The 24,586-nt window shown below is 40.0% G+C and overlaps 1 protein-coding gene across 1 annotated transcript in view; it reads right to left on the reverse strand.

Annotated features, from left to right (window-relative positions):
* The window catches only part of DLEC1 (deleted in lung and esophageal cancer 1), an 82,977-nt gene that overhangs the window by 51,069 nt on the left and 7,322 nt on the right, over window positions 1-24,586 (reverse strand). The window lies entirely within an intron of this gene.

A 24,586-nucleotide genomic window follows, 5' to 3' on the forward strand; every position in this document is an offset into this window, starting at 1 on the left:
GGGCGGCGGCGTTGGTTTAAATTTAATTTTTATTTATTAGATTTTACTTTTTTAACTAAACTTAGGTTTCAAATTGTATCTGTTCTTCACTCTTCCCATCTCTATCCAAAATAAAGACAAAACAAAATGAAGCTGGGCCGTGGGGTGTGATTACGTCTACCGGAGCTCAGGAAAGAAGAGGCTGCAGAAACCGGTCTAGCAGTCAGCAGAGGTTCAGGTAAGTATATCTTCTTTAATCTAGGCCCATCATTACCATGGTGTGGAGTCTGTGGTGTCACATGGAGTATTCCCTGCATAACCTAAACATACTGTATATCCCACCTCAACCTAAACACTCAACCATCACGTTATCAAACAATTCATCCCCACACAGCTCCCTCCTCATGAATCACTTCCCCCTCCCTTTTAGATTGTAAGCCCACACGGGCAGGGCCCTCCTTTCCATCTTGTCTTGAATTGTATTGTGATTGTAATGTCTTCCTTATATTGTAAAGCGCTGTGCAAACTGTTGGCGCTATATAAATCCTGTATAGTAAAAATAATAATAACACTTTGACAGGTCATGTGATCAGGCTCCCCTCCTCCTGGCACCTTCTTCCCCATCCATTAATATGAATGAGGCTTCCCTGGCTTATGAATCCCTAAATGAGCAAAGCCCTCTGCACATTTATAACAGCACAGTGATGTTTTTTTTTTTTAAACAGCAATATGGCCGTGGTAAGGCCACAACACCATAAAAGCTCATTTACACCATGTGCATGGAGCTGGGTCGCTCAATGCAAGGGTAATGCATGAAACATGTGAAAAGCACGTGTCATGCTTGCAGTGCTAGTACGTGTTAATGGCACCCCAAACGTGCACATCTTCGCGCATATTAATGCATAACAAAGATGTAACAACGCGTGGGCAAAAGACACATAAAGCTTGCAGCTCAAACTGCTGCAAAGGATTGTTTTCTGCATTTGTCACGTGAAGGACACCCCCATTGAAATGAATGGGCTGCCCTACTCTGACACGCAGCAAAGGTGGAAAAATGTGCATAAACGTATTGCGTGTATATGTGTGCTGCAAGTGTGAATGGGCCCTAATGGTATAATGTGCAGTACATATTGGGAGGAGTGAAGAGGATCCATGGTGGACGATGTGTACCTGTGTGTTATAATACATTTTTCAGCGAAGCTTGCAGTGTGTGTGATTGGACTTTCTTTCTGTAATTACATATAGGGGGAAAATTAATGAAAACAGGAGAAGACAGTTTTCTTCTGGCAACCAATCAGCGTCTCTCTTCAGTGTATTCAGTTAAGCTTTGCAAATGAAACAAAGAAGCTGATTGGTTGCCAGAAGAAAATGGTCTGCTCCAGTTTTCATTAATTCTCCCCATTATATATACACAAGTATGAGAAAGGAAAATCCTACAGTGAAGATGTAAATACGTTCCTGACTCTCGAGGGACTCCACTCACCTTGTGTGAAGTTCTGTGTACAGGGAACAGACATGACACTATATCGCTCCTCTATCGCGTCCATGTGGTCACTATGACAACCCGGGGCGGGGACTGAGGAGGAGGAGAGCGGCCATATACAAGCCTGGTGTTCCCATTCTGAAGACGCACAGCGCCCCCTAGTGGCCACTTTCTATACCGCTTCTACTCAACCACCATTAGCGCTGCTGAGAAACACATTACTGGCTGTCAATGAGATAATAATAATAATTATCACAAAAGTATTATTATTATTATTACACAGGATTTATATAGCGCCAACAGTGTGTGCAGCACTTTACAAAATGCTGGGGACAGTACAGTTACAATACAATGTCAGTAGAATAGGGGTTGGAGGGCTTTGCTGATAATACTTGTCTCTGTTACACATTAAAATCCTATTTGCTATATACTTGTGTGGTTTGTAAATGAAAGTTGCAGGTTCTTTGATTTTATTTGTGTTTAGACATATTGGGGGGAATTCATAAAAACTGGAGCAGACAGAATCTAGAACAGTTGCTCATAGCAACCAATAAGCTTGCTTTAGTTTTGTTCAGTAAAGCTTTCAAAATAAAAGAGAGAAGCTGATTGGTTGCCATGAGCAACTGCTCATGATTCTGTCTGCTCCAGTTTCTTTGACTTTCCCCCATTGTGGTCACTTTTCTATAATACTACATGATGATACATTAAAAGCTAAGCTTATGCCATATTTTACGTTACATCCATATTCAGGGTGCAACATGAAACATGGTCACTCTGCCCACACAGCTGCGTCATCCACTCACAGATCCTTTGACAGGATCTGTGAATGGAGAAACCACAAGTCCCATCTGACACCACAGTAAAGTGACTTGTTGTTCTGAATCAAATACAAGTGACAAGTGAGGTGATGTCATTACTCTTGTAGTCCATTGATACTTCCTCCTGTCCATGTTACTGCATGTCTGTACCTCGCTTTGAATAGGGATAGGAGGAAGAGTCTGCAGGAGCCAGAGCATTGCGCCCGTGATCTACTGATTGTAGTTGCAATGATTTACTGGTTCCTATGGAAAAAATAATGAATGCACATTTTTTTTCTTTTAAAGGTGGACCTTTCACAAAGGTATTTGAGCATTGAGCGATGTTTTGAATACAATGTGGTACCTGGGTTCATAAACAAATAAATTCGCGAACAGGAAGTTTCGGAAAGTTTTCCATTCGCGAACTCCACATGGCGTGACGAACACAACCGCAGCCATCTTCCCCGCTCTGACACATGGTCGTGGCTTCCTCTAGTTGAGATTGCGGTCTGATCACAGTTTGATTCGGTTCGCAACCGAGGTTAGTTAGGCTCTGCGGGTTAGGATTATTGTATGGATTAGGATGGGGGTGTTAAGTGCTCTTTTTGCATGTTACTTGTTGGGGGGAGTTTAAGAGTTAAGGACACATTTGTAAAAGTTATGGTATGTTTTAGAGTTAGGGTTGGGTTAAGTGTTAGGTTTGGGTTGGGATAAATGCTAGGTTTAGGGTAAGTCTTAGGTTTGGGGTTGGGTTACGTGTTAGATTTGGGGTTGGGTTCAGTGTTAGGTTTGGGTTAAGGTCTAGTTTTGGGGTTGGGTTAAATGTTAGGATTGGGTTATGTGTGAGGTTTAGGGTTGGGTTCAGTGTTAGGTTTGGGTTAAGTGCTAGTTTTGGGGTTGGGTTAAATGTCAGGGTTGGGCTATGTGTTAGGTTTGGGGTTGGGTTAAATGTTAGGGCTGGGTTATGTGTTTGGGTTTGGTTCCGTTTTAAGTTTGGGTTAAATGTTAGGGTTGGGTTATGTGTTAGGTTTAAGGTTGGGTTGTGTCTTAGGTTTGGGTTAAGTGCTAGTTTTGGGTTTGGGTTATGTGTTAGGTTTAAGGTTGGGTTATGTGTTAGGTTTGGGGTTGAGTTATGTGTTAGATTTGGGTTAAGTGCTAGTTTTGGGTTTGGGCTAAGTGCTAGTTTTGGGGTTGGGTTATGTGGTAGGTTTGGGGTTGGGTTAAATATTAGGGCTGAGTAATGTGTTTGGGTTGGGTTCAGTTTTAGGTTTGGGGTATGTGTTAGGGTTGGGGCTGGATTAAAAAAGAACTCCAGGCAGAAACAATCTTAACCCTTGCACTGGGGCTCTATGCTCCGCCCACCAACCAGTTTCGTCACTCGGGTACGGTGACAAAACTATATATACATTGATACTATTTAACTGAATGGGAAGGCTTTGTTTTCACATTTGTATAACTATGTTGCATTAGTGATTTTGGATCTAGGAGGAGGGATGCACACACATGTTAACACTTTATGGATGAATGAAAAACAAAACATAGGAGTTTTTAATTTTAATTTATTTTAGCCAGTGTCACTTGGTTCACAATATTGGGGATAGTGTTTTTACTATTTTTTTGGCATAGCAGCTTATTATACATTCACATAGTGCAGTGGTTTTGTTATTACATCATCATCTTGCTGTTGGCTAATCAAGTAATTATCTATGCATTGTTTCACTGATGAAAGCTTCACTTTTGACCTTTGAAATTCTGGACAGTTATTGTAATTAACATATGGGCTTAGGGGTTAATGGCTATCCTTTAAATGCAGCGGTTGTTTTAAATAGCAGTAGAAACTTTATAAGTAATGTATTTAAATAGCAGTAGATACCATTGTTGTCAGATAAGTCCAAATCATTTTATACGACCAGACTAGACTATATTCAGTGAACCACACCATATCCCTATTATAGAAATTACGTACGTCTTTTGTTATTTGGAACTTTCCATGTGCTCCCTTAATAATGCACATACATCACCTCTTCAATCAATCTTTTCAATATATTTTGTACATTTTAAGAAACATATTTGTTTTATTATAACAAAGAGATGGGGTATGTCACCAGCAGACCAGAATAAAGTGTCCAAAATATCTTTATTGACGCATTCACATCATGTCACAAAGAAGGCAAAGTTTTGGGGCCACTCTGGGTCCCTTTATAAGGCTCATTATGACAAGGATGCAATATACAATTCTCCTTATATACAACACCCAAATACAACAGAACAGTGAAGAAATGTAAAAATATCCAGCCCCCACATCCCCTGACATTCGGGACACTTTATTCTGGTGTGCTGATGGCATACCCTATCTTTTTGGATTTGAGCGACACATCCACAGGCACTTCAGCACCCATTTCCTAGGGGCATACTGGTAAGGAGTGCGGTGGGATATCTATTGGATAAAAAAAAGAGAATGCCACATTACATTTGAGCATTTTCCAATGCATACATTGCAATACTCTTATAATCCCTCCACAGAATGACACATCATATTACCCCACTAATCAGTGGAATCTTAAATACCACTTTCCCTTTATCCATGGTAGATATCATTCTTTGATTTCTGATTGGGTGAGAGCAATATTTTACATGTTTCACAGTGACAACCACTGCTTCTTCAGGAATTGTGGAGGATATTCATAAGTGTGTGTAGATGATAGAGGCTCTGGGGTACGTTTAGGCATGGCCCCTGTCAGGGCTGGATTTACTCTCTCTGTTGCCCCAAGGCCAGGTTCCTCTGTGAGCCCCCCTCCCAATGGTATCTGTGCATCCCTTCTATTCATTGAGCCTCCGAGACACGTTGGCTGTTCTATGTTGTAGTTTGTGGACCAATACCGATATTAGGTTTTTGAACTCCTTTCTGTCACTGCTATTGGTAAATCTTTACGCCAAAGGCACAAAACTAAAGCATTTACCTCCCTGAAAAACAGAAGAAGGTGCCTTCTCCTTGTGTAATATCATTTGTTAAAGAAAATTAAAAATGGATATTGGTCCATTTAAATTGTCCTTTAACAAATGATATTACCCAAGGAGGAGGTGCCTTTTTCTGTTTTCTCTTTTTCATATGTGCTTCAAGACCCCCCAGTTGAGGTTGAGAAGTCTGCCCCCAAGTGAAATTTGGACTGAGGGTACAACAGTGTAGTGACATCAGTGCCAGTTTTATCTGTTTGGTTTGTGGAGTTACCTCCCTGCTCTACGTATATAGAGATTAGTTTTTACAATCCCTGTTTCATGTAATATTTGTATGCTTTCCACATTGCTATCAGTTTCATCTGCTGCTTTAGGGCTATTAGGATGCAAGTTGGAACATGCTTCTACTTACATAATTTACTGTAAGTATCATACTTTGCATTCATTTTATATAGTGCAAAGTTACACGTTTAAATTGCTTGCAACATCCCCAACCTCGCTTGTTCTGGAACATACTTTAAAAAAAAAAAGTCAAATCCTGTGCAGAGCCAGGGCTGCAGTGTACCATACTGACTGTAAATATTGGAAAAAGTATATTTTACTCGCCCAATACTTCTTCTTTAAAGATAATCTCAATGATGTATTGTATATAGATGCTGAGTAGATACTGTGGGACCGCTGGCTGTGTCAGAGCCGTGCTGTCAGCGGATCTCTATCCGGTCCTGCCCAGCTCACTGACATCACTGGCAACCAAAGACATCAGTGAGCTAGATGGGAAGCCCCTACCCCCAATGAGATGCCGCCTAAGGCTCTGCCCCACAGTTACATTTTTTTTATTATTTTACCCTTTTAGATTGTAAGCTCTCACAAGCATGACCCCCCACCCCCCAGCCCCCTGGTTTTTAATTGTATTGCAACTGCATTCTCTTTCTTCATATTTTTTAAACACTGCCCAAACTATGAACACTATATAAATTCTGTATAATAATAATGACAATGTTAACTTATATGAACAAAGGAAGTATACTGATGTAAATGCATGTAAACCCAGTGAACTGGTGAAGTATGCTGCTGTTAACTGATGTAAATGCATGTAAACCCAGTGAACTGGTGAAGTATGCTGCTGTTAACTGATGTATATGCGTGTAAAACCATGTTAAATGATAACATAAAGTGATGGGAACTGATGTAAATTCATGTAATTATGTATGAACCAATATAGTAAACTGGATAAAAATGCATGTAAACACACATAAACTAAGGTAGAAAAACTGCACAAAACTCCTTTTTTGCTGCTTCCTCCAAAGCGCTTCAGACTGCTGAGGATAATTACTTGTGAGTGAATTGCCATTGATGGTAATTTATGGATATACATACTGCTTATAAACAGTTTGATGCGTAACAGACATTCCATGTTATAAATGAACAGAAACTGCAAACCAATGATTGTATATAGTTCATTGTTCCTTAGTCTTTATCTTGACAGAACAGACCAAACTTTCCATTGCAGATAGTATAGATGCAGAAGTACTGTTATGATACTTATGGACATCTGTCTGGGGTTGTTCGAGGAAGATATAGATATCATTGTCTGATGTCAACCTATACATGTTTCTTTACTTGTCCTGTCAATGCAATCCTCTGTAGGTTGCCCCTTTTTATATGTATAATTTCATTGTGAATTAAAATTGTACATTACCTGGGAGATCTGTATACTCTTCTTTAAATTGTATGTGTCATTTCTCTGCAGAATAAATACATTTCAATCTGCAGCCAGCTATGTCTAATAGAAAAATATCTAATCTTGAAAACTTTAAAGCTTCCTTGCAGCAATGACAACTGGGCATTCAGTAAATTGCCTGTGTAGAGAACATGCCCAAAAGTTATTTCCCACTAGTGCCATTGGCTTTCTGCTTAATCTAAAAGGCTGCACAGAATATGAATTCAAATTAGAGGCATCTTCAGCCACAAGAGCTTCATTTTTGGTGATATGTTTTCTGACAATCTTTCAGACTAAGAGGATACAGAGACTTCAGTTATTCTTGTTGCCACTTTCACCGAGAACTCAAAAAGTGAAGATTTTATATATTTTCGGGAACATCTAGGAATTATAATTATACCTAAGCAGTTCCCTAAAACATTTACCTTTTTGTCTTGAATTCCTCCTGAAAAATAACAGTGTACTTCCTGTGTCCTAAGCCTCATAACTTTATACCTGCAGGGTGCTGAATATAAACAAACCAGTTGGGGATGCTGGGTGACCGGATGCTGGGTGACCTTGTTGACCAAATATGGTAATTGCCATATTTGTCCAATGACATCATCCGGGATACCTGCTGGTTTGTTAATTTCAAACATGCTGGCTGTAAGCTGTCATTTATCAGCAGTGGCAATACTGGAAGAGGCTCAGGAGTGGGGCAACTGGACAAATCTGCAAACCGGCTGGGTTTGGTTTGAACTTATGTTTATCCTTACCCCATGCTTATCCTCACCAAGATGGCTGCCTCCACACAGTGACACACTGTAGAAGAAAGTATGGTAAAGCAGTAATGGGGAAAACATCAGCTGCATTATAGGTTTGCCCAGCACAAGAATTATAATTATTTATCATTTGTAGTATAAGGCAAACAAAGCCTGCTGTTAGCCCTCCCTAATTCTCTGCCAGAGAAATCTCATTGAAGAACCTTTATAAACAGGATACTTGTATGATCGGAAAGTTCCAAGCCATATCAGTCCAGATCAGGGAGCAGACTTCCTCCTGGAACTCTTGGGACAGATGATTACAAACACTTTCATGTTATTTGTAAACTGTCCGAATACATAAGAGAGGTTTAATAGACATTATGTGATTTTCTAAAGGGGTAAATATAGTTTATTTTGACAGAAAAACGTATAACACATAAAAAAATGAATACAAAGAAACAATAAATATATTACATAAGTTCACAATTCAAACTTTTAACTCTAGGAAGCTAAGTGCCTTGTTCAACTTCCTATGTTCCTAAATTCCAACAGCTCCTTCTTTTACTTGCGTGCATTCAAGTCCAACTTTTAAACCACATTCCTTATACAATTTAGCTGCACACAATTTTGCTGCAGTGCATACCGCTTCCTTATTACCCTATAAACTATTCTCCCGGTTTGACATCTCTTCATATACATGCTGCATACAGTAATAGAATAGGCAGGCCACATTACTGTGCAATCCATGACCAAGGTTGATTATGTACATAATTCTAAACACATCACGTAATATAAATAACAGTATTCACAGTGATTTAGTGAAAGGTTACTTTCATGTTTTTTTCCCCCTAAAGTCAAAAATACAAAAATCCATAAGAAATGAAATAAAATAAGGACATATGGAAGTCTGCCAATGTCTAAAATTGTCCCCTTTGAATCTGGCCTCTGTGGGCTTTTCTCATATCCAGGTAAGATTACAGGACACAGGATGTGAACAGGGCACTGCTCCAACAATAATAAGGCTAAACAAGATGAATTCACTGATGTGCTAACAATCCTGTATCTGGAGTGTGTTATACTTGGACGGTCTTTGAATGAACTCTGCGTATTTGTTATATACGCATATGAAATGTCTAACTTATCTCTCCATGGAACCAAAAGCTGTCCCTATTTTATGACTAATGTAGTTCCTTGCTGAACCAGTTTTAGAATCTTTATCATACTTATTTTGCTGAATTATACATACATTCTAGATGAATCAAATGTTTGTATGATACTGTCACCATAATCATGCTGGGATGGCGCCGAGCATATACAGAATCGGTTATTTCATCATGGTTTTCATGTTAATGCTCAGTAGACCCAAAACTACTATTTCAGTTTCAAGAGTGTTAATTCACCTGACAGTTTCTTACATCTCTCAGGGGTGTTATTGGAGAGTTCTATGTATTTGAGTCTTCACACTTTCTGTGGCTGATATAAAGGGTTCCCACAGTCCTTGCTGGATCATTTATTTATTTTACATTATGGAGAATGTTAAAAAAGTTGCAAAGGTGGGTGGAAACAACCAAAACTTTCAGGTGGACAAGGACAGGGACAAGGACAGAGTTGGGAGTTATGGCAGTGAGATCTTTCTGTTGGAGTACCGAGGCATACAAAATTAAATAATTTGATTAAATAAAAATATGTATTTTAAGTTTTCACTGGAAAGGAGAAGATAATAGGGTATGTCTGTTGCTTAAATATTATTAAACCCTGACCTTGATTCTGTGATGGGACATGCAACATGTTGCATGCAAAGCACTTAAAGTGACATTACACCCTCAGATTTTTTAACATAAAACAATAGTGTAATGTGTGCCTTACTGTAATCCATGGTTGTTTCCCTTCTCTTTGCTGCTCTTCCTTTTAAATCTGTATCTGTCCTCATACTGGGCAGAACTTCTGTTTTGCAGCAGACTGCCTTGTCTCTGGAATGGATATATGGTGTCTATGTGTAGGTTTGCAACCTGAGCCAGCACTACAGGAAGAGGCACTCAGCTGCAAAGGGAAGTTCTCCCCTAGCATGAGAAGAGATAAGGATTTAAAAGGAAGAGCAGCAAAGAGAAGGGAAACGATCATGGATTAAAGTAAGGCACACATTACAGTATTGGTTTATGTTAAAAAATCTGAGGGTTTTTAATGGTCCTCCTATTCCAGCCTTTCTGCCCAATTTTGTACTAAATTCAGTGTTTTTGATGCATAGCATAGGCGGAGTGGATTGACTGATATCAGGTCAGTAGAGGTAAGTAGATGGGTATAGTAACCCCAATAGGCAAGTTCTCAACATTCTCAAACTGTGGCCACTTATTTGGATTCTGAGAGAAGGTGTGTTCAGTTAGCTGGGACAAAATTGCAACAGTTTGCAGTACATCCATGAGACAAAGCAGATTGAAACAGCCAGGTCTGAGTGCCTACAATAAAGGAGTGTACACAAAAAAGGAGTGCAAAGCATACCAACAAAAGGGATTACGCAAGGGGCCCTCTCACCCTTGTCCAGGGGAAAGCACCTTTTGATTGATCCTGAATGTGCACATTATGACACTTAGCAGGTGTGGGTTCTGTGGCACTAGATCCCAAATATTTGGTCTCCTTCTATAAGGCCACGTCTTAAAGGTAAGTGATTTTAGCAAGCCAATACTTCAACTATAAAGTAACTAGGCCAAACAAAGGGTAAATTCCAATGAGCAAAGCCCCTTTATTGATAAAAATTCCATAACCAAACCAATGCATTTTACAGGTTTAAGAAGACCTCCTACATAATGGCTTTAAACATTCAGGAAATGGGAATACTCAGACTTGGAGAACTCTGATTTGAAGATAGATTTAAGAGATGCGTTATTCAATCCTTCAGCTATTTATAGCAGAAGGTCTGAAAGTTTGAAGCCTCAAAGAAGGAGATCCTTAATAAACCCTCAAAACATGCTGGCAATTTTTATCAATAACCGCACTTTCTTATTTGGACTTTCATTGCTATGGAGTTCCCTTTGTTCTATAATTCATTATGGTACTTAAACACTAGAACACTGGTACAGAAAAGCAAATGTGAGTAATATACAGCAGAAACACCTTGTCGCTTCTAGTCAAAAAGGGGAAAGCAAAGTTTCACAGGAGCTATTGTTTAAAACCAATATAAATCATAAATGGTTACGGAAGTCCCACAGCAAAAACTGTAGGAACAAAAGGAAGCTGTAAGTAAAAACCCCTTTCTGTAGAGAATTCCTTAGCTGAGGATAAATTCTATCATATAAAACCTTCATATCATTTTACATATTCATTACATTTGCTGTATAAAATCACTGCAGGCTTAACACACAAAGCAAGTATTACAAGCATGAGATCTAGTGTGAAGGAACTAGTTACCAGAAAGTTCCAGAACACAGAAAGAAAAATACATAACAGGTGCTCTTTTATATATGTCCTGCATACAAGTTTCACCTACATCTCTATCTCCTGCATTCAGGTCTTAAAACGGACCTTTACCCTTATCTTTACATCTCCTTTTACTTCCTGGATTTCTGGAACATGTGACTAAACATATGACCATGCGCATCATCTCAGGGGAGGAAAATGCCTTTCCCTGAGATCTCGTGAGATTACAGATGAGATTTCCCAGCAATGCTCTGTTGATGACAAGAGCAACATGGAAGATAACAGATATCCAAAGCTGGAAGGGTACTTTGGCAGGTAAGTCTGTCATAATGTGCTTATGTAAACCTGCACATTTGGCATATGCCTGGAGGACTCACAGTTGACTATAGTTCTGCGTTAATAACATCACTTCCACTGTGTTTTTATCAGTTTTACCAGTTTGATATACTGTGTTTGTAATACTATCTATCTATCTATCTATCTATCTATCTATCTATCTATCTATCTATCTATCTATCTATCTATCTTATATAGTATGGAAATGCATTGCACTTAGGGAAGTACTCCAAACATTTGGCCTAGGAGACAGAACCATGTGAGCCCTTCAAGGTATGGTCAGTTTACTGTGGGCTAAAAGTGCACCCCACAACGTGAACCATGGTGCTGATACCATGTTGAAAAATAGGTGTTGTCTTAAAAAACATGTTTTTGTAGAACTTTTTCACATATGTAAATGTATAAATGTTAGAAAAGGGAGAATGTAATCGAAGATCCAGGAAGTTATTTATAAGTTGAACAATATGACTGCTTCTCTGTGAAAATGATATGGACCTACCTATATACCGTGTTTCCCCGAAAGTAAGACCTTCCCCGAAAATAAGACCTAGTTAGGTATATAATAATCATCATCATAATAAAATGCAATGCCATCATCACAAATAATCCTTATCATTCAGCTTCCGTTATCAAATGATTGCAACATATTCTTCAGCTTTGCCCTCATTGTGAGGGAAAAAGTCTGAAAAGTGAACAGATAGGTATACAATTTTCTTAGACATCTGATTGTGGGTCCCACTATGACTGAGGTGTGAATGGGGAACTATCTCCACTCTGGACCACTATATTATTTGTACTGCCCCAAGGGGAAATGTCCTACTGCATCCCCCCCCAGCCCAGTCCTTCCATGACTGCACTGGTTGACACCTTTATATTACTGTTGTACAACAGGGTGCAAGAGTTCATCAATATCATTGCAGCAGCACAGAAATAAATCGTTCACAGTTCTGGCTGTTATACTGTCAAATACTGGAAATCCCCAGCTTATAGCATGTGCTTGGGCTAAAATTATGAACATTAAGAACTGCATACTGCTTTTCTCACTAAACAATGTCTGACATTCTCAAACATTCTTTCACCTATTCATCTGTGTGATTTTCAAACACAATTGTCACTTATAGTGTGCTAGTCGTCCTTTAAACTCAACACAGAAAATTACAGAATGTCTAGGGGTGAGGTTGTCTACTCATACTTTGACATAAACATATATCATATACGTTGTAACCTGTCCAAACATATGTATGGTACAGTATATGGGTGGCAATTATGCATTATTGAATTGAAAAGTTTTGTATGTGTTCATAATAATGTGGTCAAGTGTATATAAAGCAAAGAAAAATGTTTCGTTTTGTATAGAGGAATGGTTAAGACCTGTTTTTGTTCTGTCTGTGCCCCACTGATATTCATCTTCACTTTCTGTCCCAAAGACTCAACAGGAAGTTAAAGGGTATCTCTCCAAAGTCTCTCCTTTTAGACAGTTGTCACCAGAACAATTTCATACATTAGATTTCTTCTCACCTTCTGTTCCTATGACAACTTAAAAATGTTGGAATTCCCATCACATTCTGCCTGCCGGAGACACTGTTCACTAGCACCAATAATGAGGGTGAATCTCCCAAGCGATGAAGCAGACAGCAATAAAACCAAACAGTAGTTCCTACCCTTCCGCATTCTATGCAAAAATAAAAAAAAAGCAAACAGCAGTTTTTACCATTCTACATTCTATCCGAAACTAAAACAACAAAGCAAACAGCAGTCCTTACCCCTCCACATTCCATGCAAAACTAAAAAAGAAAAACATAGCAAATAGCAGTTCTTACTAGAGATGCACCTAAATTTCGTCTGCCGAAACATTTCGGCCAAAAATTGCACTTTTGGCAAATTGCCGAAAGTGCATGACAGAGGAAAATGTGGCCGATGCGCTGGTCTGTGTGCCTTCTGATGCAGTGGCCCAGCGCCCAGTGCAGAGGACAGAAGCTGTCAAGACGCCGAGCAGCTATGACAGTGATAAGGATGCCGAGTGGTGCGGGCAGTGACAGCTGTCATCTTATAGTTGGCAGAGCTCTCCTCCCGCCCCTCCCAGCTCCGCCACCTTTGTCAGGATGGAGAGTGGTGCAGGGTGGTGACAGCTGCCATCTTATAGGAGGCAGAACTCTCCTACCCCTATGGAGAGCGGAGGTTGGAGGAGAGCATTGTGATCTGCCAAAGGAAGTGGAGTTCTCCTGCCCCACCGCCAGCCCCACTTCCTGTGACAGCCCATTCAGGATGGACAGCCAGTTATGAATGAATGAATGGGTAGTGATCTACATCACTTCATGTTCATTCATGATTGTGGACATAGTAACTTACACTATATCCACAATGTATGAATGGATAGGAACACTCAGTATAGAGGATTCCTGTTCATTCATAACAGAAAAAGAGATTGAGGACTCTGGGACCTCAAAAGGGATATATCAGGGGTCTGTTCAGATTGCTGATATTTCCCTAGAGCACCCAACAGTAAAGTAAAAAAAAAAGCAAAATAAATAATTTTAAAATAATTTAAAAATTGTATGAAAGTTTGAAAAAAATAATAATTTTGTTTTCTGCCTAACAATTTTCTTATTTTCAGTTTCGGTCTCAAAATGTCATCCTTAGTGCATCCCTAGTTCTTACCCTTCTACATTCTATACAAAACTAAAACAGCAAAGCAAACAGCAGTTCTTACCCTTCCACATTCTATGCAAAACGGAAAAAAAAAAAAAGGAAAACAAAGCAAACAGCATTTCTTACCCTTCCACATTCTATGCAAAAAAACAAAACAAAGCAAACAGCATTTCTTACCCTTCCACATTCTATGCAAAAATAAAATAAAACAAAACAACGCAAAAAGCAATTCTTACCCTTCCACATTCTATGCAAAATGAATAAAAAAGAAAAGGAAAACAAAACAAACAGCAATTCTTACCCTTCCACATTCTATGCAAAATGAATAAAAAAGAAAAGGAAAACGAAGCAAACAGCAATTCTTACGCTTCCACATTCTATGCAAAACAAAACAAAAAGAAAGAAAACAAAGCAAACAGCAATTCTTACCCTTCCAAATTCTATGCAAAAAAAAAAACCCCAGCAATTCTTACCCTTCCACATTCTATGCAAACCTGAAAAAAATCATAGCCAACAGCAATTCTTACCCTTCCACATTGTATCCGAAACTAAAAAACCAAAGCAAACAGCGGTCATTATCCTTCTACATTCTATCCAATACTAATAATAAGTTTAGAAAATGTGTGGGGTATGAGGCATCCCTCCTATTTATCCTTTTTTCGCTTTCATGGATACAAACTTGAATTGAGCACCTTCCAAGTGAAATTGTGATCACACATGTAAGTGGTAACGTTTTGAATGTTCAATTAAGGGCCACTTATTAAGAATAAGAAATTGTTATGTGAGTGTACATCTGTATGAAAGAGTTTATGGAAGGTGAAATACTGTATATTTACACATCTTGTATGATCTAGGAATACTCTCCACAATTCCGGAAGAAGCAGCGTTATCCCCATCAGAATAATTCAGCAGGAGAAGCATGTATGACACCTATGGCTAAACAGGAAAGTGGACTCAATAATTTTGCTAACTGGTGGGGTAATATCATGTAGCATGGAAAAAGATGGAGGGAACTTTAACTTATGATAACACGCAGTGTTTCTCTGCTTTTAGAGACCTGTGGTGTCCTCTTTTATGATATCAATGTCCTTTTACTTTTGTATTAAATAAAATATAAATACATTTAAAATAATGTGATATGTGTGGATTATTGATAGAACACCTAAAAAGTCTGAATTACCAATAGGTATACACAGTAAAGGTGGCCATACACTCTACAACCATCGCAAGACTTTAGTCTTGCGATGGTTGTAAAGGGATTAAAAAAACGTACGATCTGCCCATCTTGGACAGGCAGATCGCACTCTCGATCATCGCAAGCCCGCCCTCCTGAGAGGCGTGCTTCCGATGACCGCAATGCTGAACAGGCAGTGTGCGCGTGCGCACACCGGCCCGTTCAGCATTTATCTTCCGAGCACCGTTCTAACCAGCCGAGAATCGTACGATTCCCGGCTGGTTTTCGAACATGCTGGTTCGACAGAAGACGTGCAACCGTACAGTAGAAACGGTCGCACGTCTCCGTTCACACTGCTCGATTATCGTACGAAAACCTGATCGCATACGATTATCGTACGATAATCGTGCAGTGTATGGGCACCTTAAGAATCTTTCATATGAGGGATGTGGTGTGATTTACGTTATTTGGGTCAGTCTGGCCAACTGTAGCTTTTTTATAATAGGAGATACATTGCTTTTTGTTGCTTCAATATTTTTGTAATTTACATTTAAATGGAGATTTCCTGTGAAGTGTAATGAAACACAGTAATGGTGAAAGCATTGGTGAAAGCATTGGTGTAAACCATTACTAGAACTATTGGTAAACGGCATCCATGGTCAAAAACTAAAAATAAATAAATACTTCTATATTGAATTTCCCATAGGTTCCATTCCACTCGTAATAACCATATCCATCTAGAAGTTTGTAAACATACTTATTGAGGATGCCCATAGGATGTACTGCTTCAACGCAGTGACACAATTTCACTCTGCCCCGTGAATATGGACTTCCTTTGGTCAAAACTGACAGAGCCTTCCTTCTGAACTACAGCTCAGCGTTTGAACTTTAGTCTTGCGATGGTTGTAAAGGGATTAAAAAAACGTACGATCTGCCCATCTTGGACAGGCAGATCGCACTCTCGATCATCGCAAGCCCGCCCTCCTGAGAGGCGTGCTTCCGATGACCGCAATGCTGAACAGGCAGTGTGCGCGTGCGCACACCGGCCCGTTCAGCATTTATCTTCCGAGCACCGTTCTAACCAGCCGAGAATCGTACGATTCCCGGCTGGTTTTCGAACATGCTGGTTCGACAGAAGACGTGCAACCGTACAGTAGAAACGGTCGCACGTCTCCGTTCACACTGCTCGATTATCGTACGAAAACCTGATCGCATACGATTATCGTACGATAATCGTGCAGTGTATGGGCACCTTAAGAATCTTTCATATGAGGGATGTGGTGTGATTTACGTTATTTGGGTCAGTCTGGCCAACTGTAGCTTTTTTATAATAGGAGATACATTGCTTTTTGTTGCTTCAATATTTTTGTAATTTACATTTAAATGGAGATTTCCTGTGAAGTGTAATGAAACACAGTAATGGTGAAAGCATTGGTGAAAGCATTGGTGTAAACCATTACTAGAACTATTGGTAAACGGCATCCATGGTCAAAAACTAAAAATAAATAAATACTTCTATATTGAATTTCCCATAGGTTCCATTCCACTCGTAATAACCATATCCATCTAGAAGTTTGTAAACATACTTATTGAGGATGCCCATAGGATGTACTGCTTCAACGCAGTGACACAATTTCACTCTGCCCCGTGAATATGGACTTCCTTTGGTCAAAACTGACAGAGCCTTCCTTCTGAACTACAGCTCAGCGTTTGAAACTATAACATTATTATTGCTTGTTGGAAGCAATGCATGATGGGATATGTAGTCTTGAGAACTCGAAATTGCATCACATCAAGCAGCAGGGAAAGAGATGCAAAACACACTGAGAATCCAGGAAGTTGATGAAAGTGATATGCAGACAGAAGACAGCACTCACTACATAAAAGGGATTCTTTCAAGTAAGCTTTGATTGCATTAACAAAGACAACAATAGTATGTATAGTTGCTCCATACTCCAGAAACCAGCTCTACGTACTACTTTAAAAGGACATGAATTCACTACGACCTTCTTTCTGTCTATAAAAGAAACTATAGGAAAGGTTGAAAAACAGAATTTTACACAATATCTTTTTTTCAGGATCACAAAAGGACTGTAGTACCACATGTGGATCCTGGACACCGGCTGAAGACTACTGGTCTAATGTAGCTACTGGATAAATAAAATGATTGATTGAATTAATAATCATATTAATTGAGGGCATAATAATGTAGTGACAAGAGTAACTGGTTTTCCCAGTGGAACATATGAATAATTTTACCACCACCCGCTTATAAAAGAATCCATTGTAAGATGACCTTTCAACTGGTATGCTAGCATGCACATGGGAAAGTAGTGAATAATAATGTAATTAGGTTTTTACATGTTGATTTGACAACACAACAAAGCAAAGCCCAAAAGGGACCTAGACTCAAATGCTAACCTAAAGCTACACTTGGGGGTATATTTATAAACTATTGAATGTGACATTCAAGGCTTGTTTGCACGAGTTACAGTGCATTCCAGCGCGGTTAGCTCCTGGAACGCACTCTATGGCATAATAAACTCCTCCGTGTTATGAGGCGGGAGGGGGTGTGGTTATCATAGAAGTCAATGGCACTGCAGCCACGCCCCCCGCCCACAGTGCGATAGCCCGCTGCATGCTCTATTTTTTCCGATCGCACTGGAACGGAATGCAAGCATTGTTTTGCCCGTGTTCTGGTGTAGGCAATCGCACTGCGGGCCGGAGGGCGTGGCTGCGGTACCATTGACTTCAATGCACTGCCACGCCCCCTCCCGCCCCAGAATGAAGGGGGTAGTTTACTGTGCGATACAGTGTGTTCCAGCAGCTAACCGCGCTGGAACGCACTGTATATGATGTGAACAAGCCCTCACGGCAGCTCCATCTTCTAGTGCGTGCATTTTAAAAGTTCAGGGATTGATTCTCCGACGGTGAATATTTGGTAAAAGTCACAGTAACTGTACTGTCTCCCTTTATTTTGTAAAGCACTATGCAAACTGTTCGTGCTACATAAATCCTGTATAGTAATAATAATAATAATAATCATAACTCATTGCTTTATAAATATGGCCCTAACAGTATTCCTAGGATATAAAAATAACGAATACCAGAAAGGATGATACACTTATCTTCCCTTGAGAACTACCCCCCCAGTCCTGCTCACAGAAACCTTTTTTTGGTCACATGATGTCTGCTGAAGAAGAGACTCATCCAGTGTAAATCATTATCTTCCCCTTTAACAGAGATGTCATGACCTAATGCACTTGCTTTTGGTGATATTAAAGTCAAAGTTTTTTTAAGGCCATTTCAAATGCTGATGAAATCACTTACAATAAATGCTGCTTTTTGATGTTTACAAGTTTTAGCTTCCTGCAGCATCAGTTGGTCCTCTGAGCACTGGCCCTTATATCCTGTTTTAGATTGGCTCCTTTCCTTTGTAGGGTTCTATGGAGCCACCCTTGTGTGTGCTAGTAAGCTGTGTGTGTGTCTCCACAAACACACAGGCACAGCAAGGCAAGTCACTCCCTGCTCCCCTTCCTCCTCCCCTCCCTCCTCCCTTCCTGTAGATGAACGGATGTCAGAGACTGCTCTGTCCTTTGATCTTGTGCTGGACAGAAGGTTTAGGGAAGCTGAGCTGAGAGAACTGGAGCTGTTTAGAAACGTGATGACTGTAAGTGTTTAGACAAAAATGTAAAGAAATAATTTGCTGGACAATGTATATTTGTTTGATCTGGATTTATTACTGAAAAAAATTGAGAATGTAATATTACATTTACCATTCACTTACCTTTTATATATCCATTCAAGCAAAATGACTAACATGGATTTATGTTTACATTGAAACTATATGTATAGAGAAAGTTTTATTTTTTTTAGTTTTGCATTGTGCAGGGAATGGTTTGAACCTGTCATGTTTTGGCTTGAAGAAACTCAAAAGTTAAAGTATTGCCACTCTGTATTCATTATTACTTTATTAAATGTATTTTTTTAAATGCAAGCAGCATACGTACTTTAATTTGACCGGACATCTACCTCTTGCAACCCCTGTACAGCAGAGCTCAGACTAGGAGAACGAGAAGCAGCACAGGCAGCCAATCAGTTGTGCTGCAGTACTCAGGTGCTAACAAGGGACATGCTGATAGAAAGAGAGAGCATAGTGACAGAGAAAGGAGTTAATCAGCCTTTTGTCTATATTAAGACTTTGGGAGGGACAAGAACTGTAAGTGTTGCCTAAGCAACTCAACACAACTCAAAACCAAACCAACATATTTAAGAGTCAGATGCCCATGTACATTCCTGCACTCCATACAACATTATATCCTTAAAGTTGTTGGTGCTCGCAGTGATGACACGGATGGCGCCATGTAGCCTCAAAGTTCAATGGAAAATCATCAGCACTCACATTGGATCAGAACTTGAATTCCTGTTTCTTTTTACTGAACATATGTCACATGCGTTTTTAAAGTCAGTGTTTTGGGCCACACAGGGTCTCTTCTTCAGGGTGACATAGTGACCAAAGTTCTGGTCCCTGCGAGTGCTGGTGATTTTCCATTTAATGTCCGTGTAATTGTCTCTTTACATTAATTGTAAGTCATGTTCCAATTTTTTGTCTGTCACTTGCACAGTAACGCAACTCCTGGGGTTCTCCAAGCGCAGTTTTTTTTAGACTTGGGAAAGAATGGCACGGTTAAGCTTGCCTTTGTTTTTGTGCTTAGAGGCTTTAATAGGATTTGATTTAGGCTAAAACTGTGGCAGTTCCAGTAATCTCTTCATACTATAATTGTTGAACAGCTGGTCCAGCCCATCTTTCAGATACAGTGCTGTGTGTCTGCGGTTTCTCAGTTTATTTCATTTATTCCACTGCTCTGTCTTTTCTCTGTGTCTCCTATTTGCAATTTTTTTTTAAATTTGGAAATGGTTTAAAACTCAAAGATATACCATTATAGTACCACACATTGACTCCAGAATCTTACATAATGTATCTTCGTGTTTTGCAGTCAGATACATTGCACTTCCTAAAGCTACCCATACACCTATAGATTATCATCAGATTTTCTATGGTCAGAAGGAAAAGTGCAACCCACCTCCCCTCTCCCTCTTACACTTCCTGATTCCTCACCTAGGCAAGAATTCCATACAGATGGCCTGATGCCTCCTGGAATTTCCACATCACATCCGGAGGCAGTGTGCCACAAGGTTTCGGATGTGTACTGCAGGTCTCTGCCTGGAATTTGGGGCAAGGCAGAGATGTGCGATACATCTGCGCACGCGTTGGAGATTCCCAGGCATGTACACAAATGCTGTTGGCTTATAAGAACTGGGATCTTGCAAAGACCCAAGGCATCTGTGTGCATGAATATGAATCTCCCATGTATGTGTGAATGTACTACAGGTCTTTGCCAGGTCCCAAATACCTGGCAGAGACCTATGGCACATCTGTGCACATGCAGAATCCCGTGGCACACTGCCTCCTGGGATGTGATGTGGAAATCCCAGGAAGATTCAGGACATATGTGTGTATTTCTTACCGAGCAAGGAATCAGGAAGTGTAAGAGATAGGAACAGAAGAGAAATACTTTTTGTAATGGGTGAAGGTCCGCTGTAACTATGCTCCTGACCACACGTCACCATTCACTACCCACTCCACGTGTTTCCTTATTGATATATAAGCATCCCTTGCATCACTTTCTGTGATACTCCCAGCAGCACTGAAGGGGCAACATCTTCACAGAGGGACCAACATGACCAGCAGTCGGTCATCACATTAAAAAGGAATTGGGAGACCGGGATTGGCAGGGCCCAGCTAGGAACAAAATGTTCAGTCTGCATTGAGCTGCATTTCTTCCTATATCACTTGACATGTAGTTTTCACTGAACCTCTGCTTAGTCATTTATATATCATGCTTAGTTTGAATTTCCCAGGTTTGCTTTAAACAAAGTGTCTGTAATTCTGTCCTGTTTGCAGTCATGTGATCAGAAATTTAAGATTAAAATGTAACACAAAGGACATTCTTTGAACAGGTGGTTGCTTTACAATACCACGACAAAGTGAAATCTGAGTCTATAATGGCTATGTATCACAGCTTTATGGTTTGAATGATGTCATCATACAATACAAAGGAATACAACACTCAGTCCTATAGGCAAAAGTTTATGAAAAGCACAAAGAATGTTTGTATTAGTAAGGTTGCAAATGTTAGTTTTAATCATTTCTAATGCATTGCTCCCAACGGTCCCGGTTTTAGAGGGACTGTCCTCAGTTGTTACTCTCTTCTGGTCTCATAGACCTCCAAATGTAATTTATCATACTAAAATTATTATACTGCATTAAAGGGTCTATTTATAAACAATTCACAGAGACATTTGCCCTCGGAATCTCTGTGAACGTTCCTTCTATGTGAGTAGAGGCAAGAAGTGACGTCATTAGTATATTTTCTTTTTAGGTTGAATGTAATGTACTGTAATACAGCATTATGGCCACAAGGTAGAGTCGAGGAGCATAGGGACTGTCTTAGTTCTAAGTGAGTGCAGCAGGAAAGGGAGTGAAAAGAAGGGAGACTGGAAAGAGAAAAGATGCAAAAACTTGGGGAACAAGGAACAGCTGCACTCACTTTTCATCATGGTATACTATAGGTCCCACAATAATTCGACCTGGGTGCCCAGGGTTGCCCCCCATCAATGCCTCTGTTTGAATCACTAGACTCAAAACCAATCCTACTGATGGTATTAATGCAATGTAACAAAGTTGTAAAGGAGAGAAGATGACATTGCTGAATATGGAGAAGATTCACTAAAGTCAACTAAACTGTTATGCCATGTTATCAAATGAAATGCAGCGTATTCATTCTGAGGTTCTCTTGTTATAGAAATGTTCCTTCTCTGGCAAATTAAAGTTATTTATGTTGTGTAGAAAAAAACAAACAGAACAAAAGATTTTTGTGTCTGACATTGCTCCCATATACCCCTATTCCTTATTAGCATGTTTTTCTCATTGTTGTTGGATAAGATCACATGATACAGTTACCATATCATCGCCATAATTCCAAGCCTGAACTAAACTTTGCTGTAACTTTGTAGCTCTGATGCTGTCACTCTAAATAGCAGAAAGTCTGAATTGACTTTTTAGTTTTTATTAAATAGCATAGTTTGACTATCATTAAATCCCCATTTACACCTAAGAGTAACGGGAATGCATGTTGCATTCGCATGCGTTCGTGCGCATTTGTTTTCCCGTGTTTGACACATATTGCCCATTGATTTCAATGGGTTGCATGAGCAACAAATGCAGGAAAGTAGCTCACATAGCAAATTCTGCTACAGGCGTCCAGTGTTTTTTTCCAACGTGTTTGTGCGTGTGTTAACGCATGTGAACATGCAGGAAAACCATGTGCTTTCCTGGGCGCTTTTGGGATGCCAATAACTAGTAATTGCACTGCAAAGCCTGTTGCACATTTTTGAACGCATTAAAGCGCGCATTTCCCCCCGAATTTGGCATGCATTCATGAAATCCTAGGTGTGACGTGGACTAAAGGAGGAGTATTGGGAGAAAAAGTCCCCATTCACACCTGAGCGTTCCTTCAACATGCAGCAAACGTGCACAAAAATGCATGCATTGACACACATTTACAAAACGCATCAAAAACATGCTTGCTGTGCCATTATCAGTTAATAGCACCCCAAACGTGGCTGGGCAAATGTACATTTTCCCTCATGTTTCCGACAGTTAAAACAGTGCTACATGCACTACTTTTCCATATTTGTTGTGCGTGCAGGAACCCACTGAAACCAATGAGGACGCCTGCGTGTGTCTGGGGACTGAAGTACACCCTTCCCAATACGTAGAGCTGGAGTGGAACACTGAACGCTGTTACATGGCGGCTCTATATACTGAGAGCTGAGTGATCATGGAACCACCAATAGCTCAGCTCACTGTCTTCTCCCAGCAGAGAGAAGTGACTGTCAGTCCTAACCCCCCCCCAGGGATTGCCCCCTCTTCTCTCCATTCCTCCAGCACTCATTGGAGGGACAGACAGGGGAGGGGATGGGCACAGCTGGCTCTGGATCTAGAGAGGCAGAGCCAGCTGTCAATCAGACACCGGGGTAGATCTATACAATACTGTTGGGATCCTTCCCAGGATGTGGCATGGCTCTGCTCGGTCAGTATATAGTGGGCAGTAGCTCACTATCTGCTAACTTTAGGTAACAGCAATACATTAGTAAATATACTCCTGTGACCCAAAAGAGATATAAAGCCAAAAAAAAGGTTAGAATCTACTCTTTTAACATTGCCTCCATGTGTCTTTGCACAAGTTTTGATAGAGCAGGCCTCGTGCCTTTAACTCCTGCCCACATTCCTCACACATTTGTCATCTGAACCGCAGCACCATGAAGTACAAAATTCATTTGCAGCACATGACAGTTTTGTTCCACTTAAAAACATGACCCCCTGGTACCGCCTGGAAGCCCACATTACTCAGAAATGTGATATAAAATCATATTCACTGCTGGTAAGTTGTATGAGAAAGGAGCATGTATGAGTGACTCTGCACAGTGCACGCTCATAATGAAAGTCTGTGTTCATCTGAAGAGATCCAGCGGTGGCGTATGAATGGCCTATGTAATATCTATAATTAGGTTAGCTTGGGAAAGACCAGAGCTGTCAGGCGTGGGTGTGGCAGGCAGTCAAACTAGTTTGGGAGTTCCCATTTCTATCAAAACATCCATTATTTGGCCAGATTTACAGGGGCAATGTTAAATGACAATTTCAGGCAAAATTAATTTGTGAATAAGTTATAGAAAGAGAATTGTTGTGTTTGGATTCCGAGTTAACAGTCTTCATTTAGCAATCAGATTTTGGCTGGTGGGGCTACAAAATATAGACACTCTCAGGAGATTAACATTTTTGACTTCTTATTAGACACGTGACATTTGTTTCAGAAAAATTCGTTTTTCTGATACATTTTTGTTATTCAGAGATTCGGATGCATCCGAATCTCCGAATAAACAGAAATGACGAATTAAAACAAATCCGAATTTCTGAAAACTAACATTTCAGACGAAATTCGTTAGCGGTAGTCTGTACGAAATTTCGTTGCAGCAAAGTGACATTAGACACAAAATGTCTTTTTTTTTTTTACAGTCTGCAGAGGAGAAAAAAAAAAGCGTGAGGTTCCCCCCAATTGATACCAGACCCTGTAGATCGGGGGGACCCCACGTTTCCCCCCCCTTTTTGGGGGGGCTGGGGTTCCACCTTAAAATTCCTACTAGACCTAAAGGGTCTAATGTGGATTTTGGGGGGAACTCAACACACTTTTTTTTTTGCTTTCACTTGTGTGGGTC

The sequence above is a fragment of the Nanorana parkeri genome, unplaced genomic scaffold, assembly GCF_000935625.1.
Source record: "Nanorana parkeri isolate BGI_ZX_2015 unplaced genomic scaffold, ASM93562v1 scaffold121, whole genome shotgun sequence".
NCBI classification, from domain to species: Eukaryota; Metazoa; Chordata; class Amphibia; order Anura; family Dicroglossidae; genus Nanorana; species Nanorana parkeri.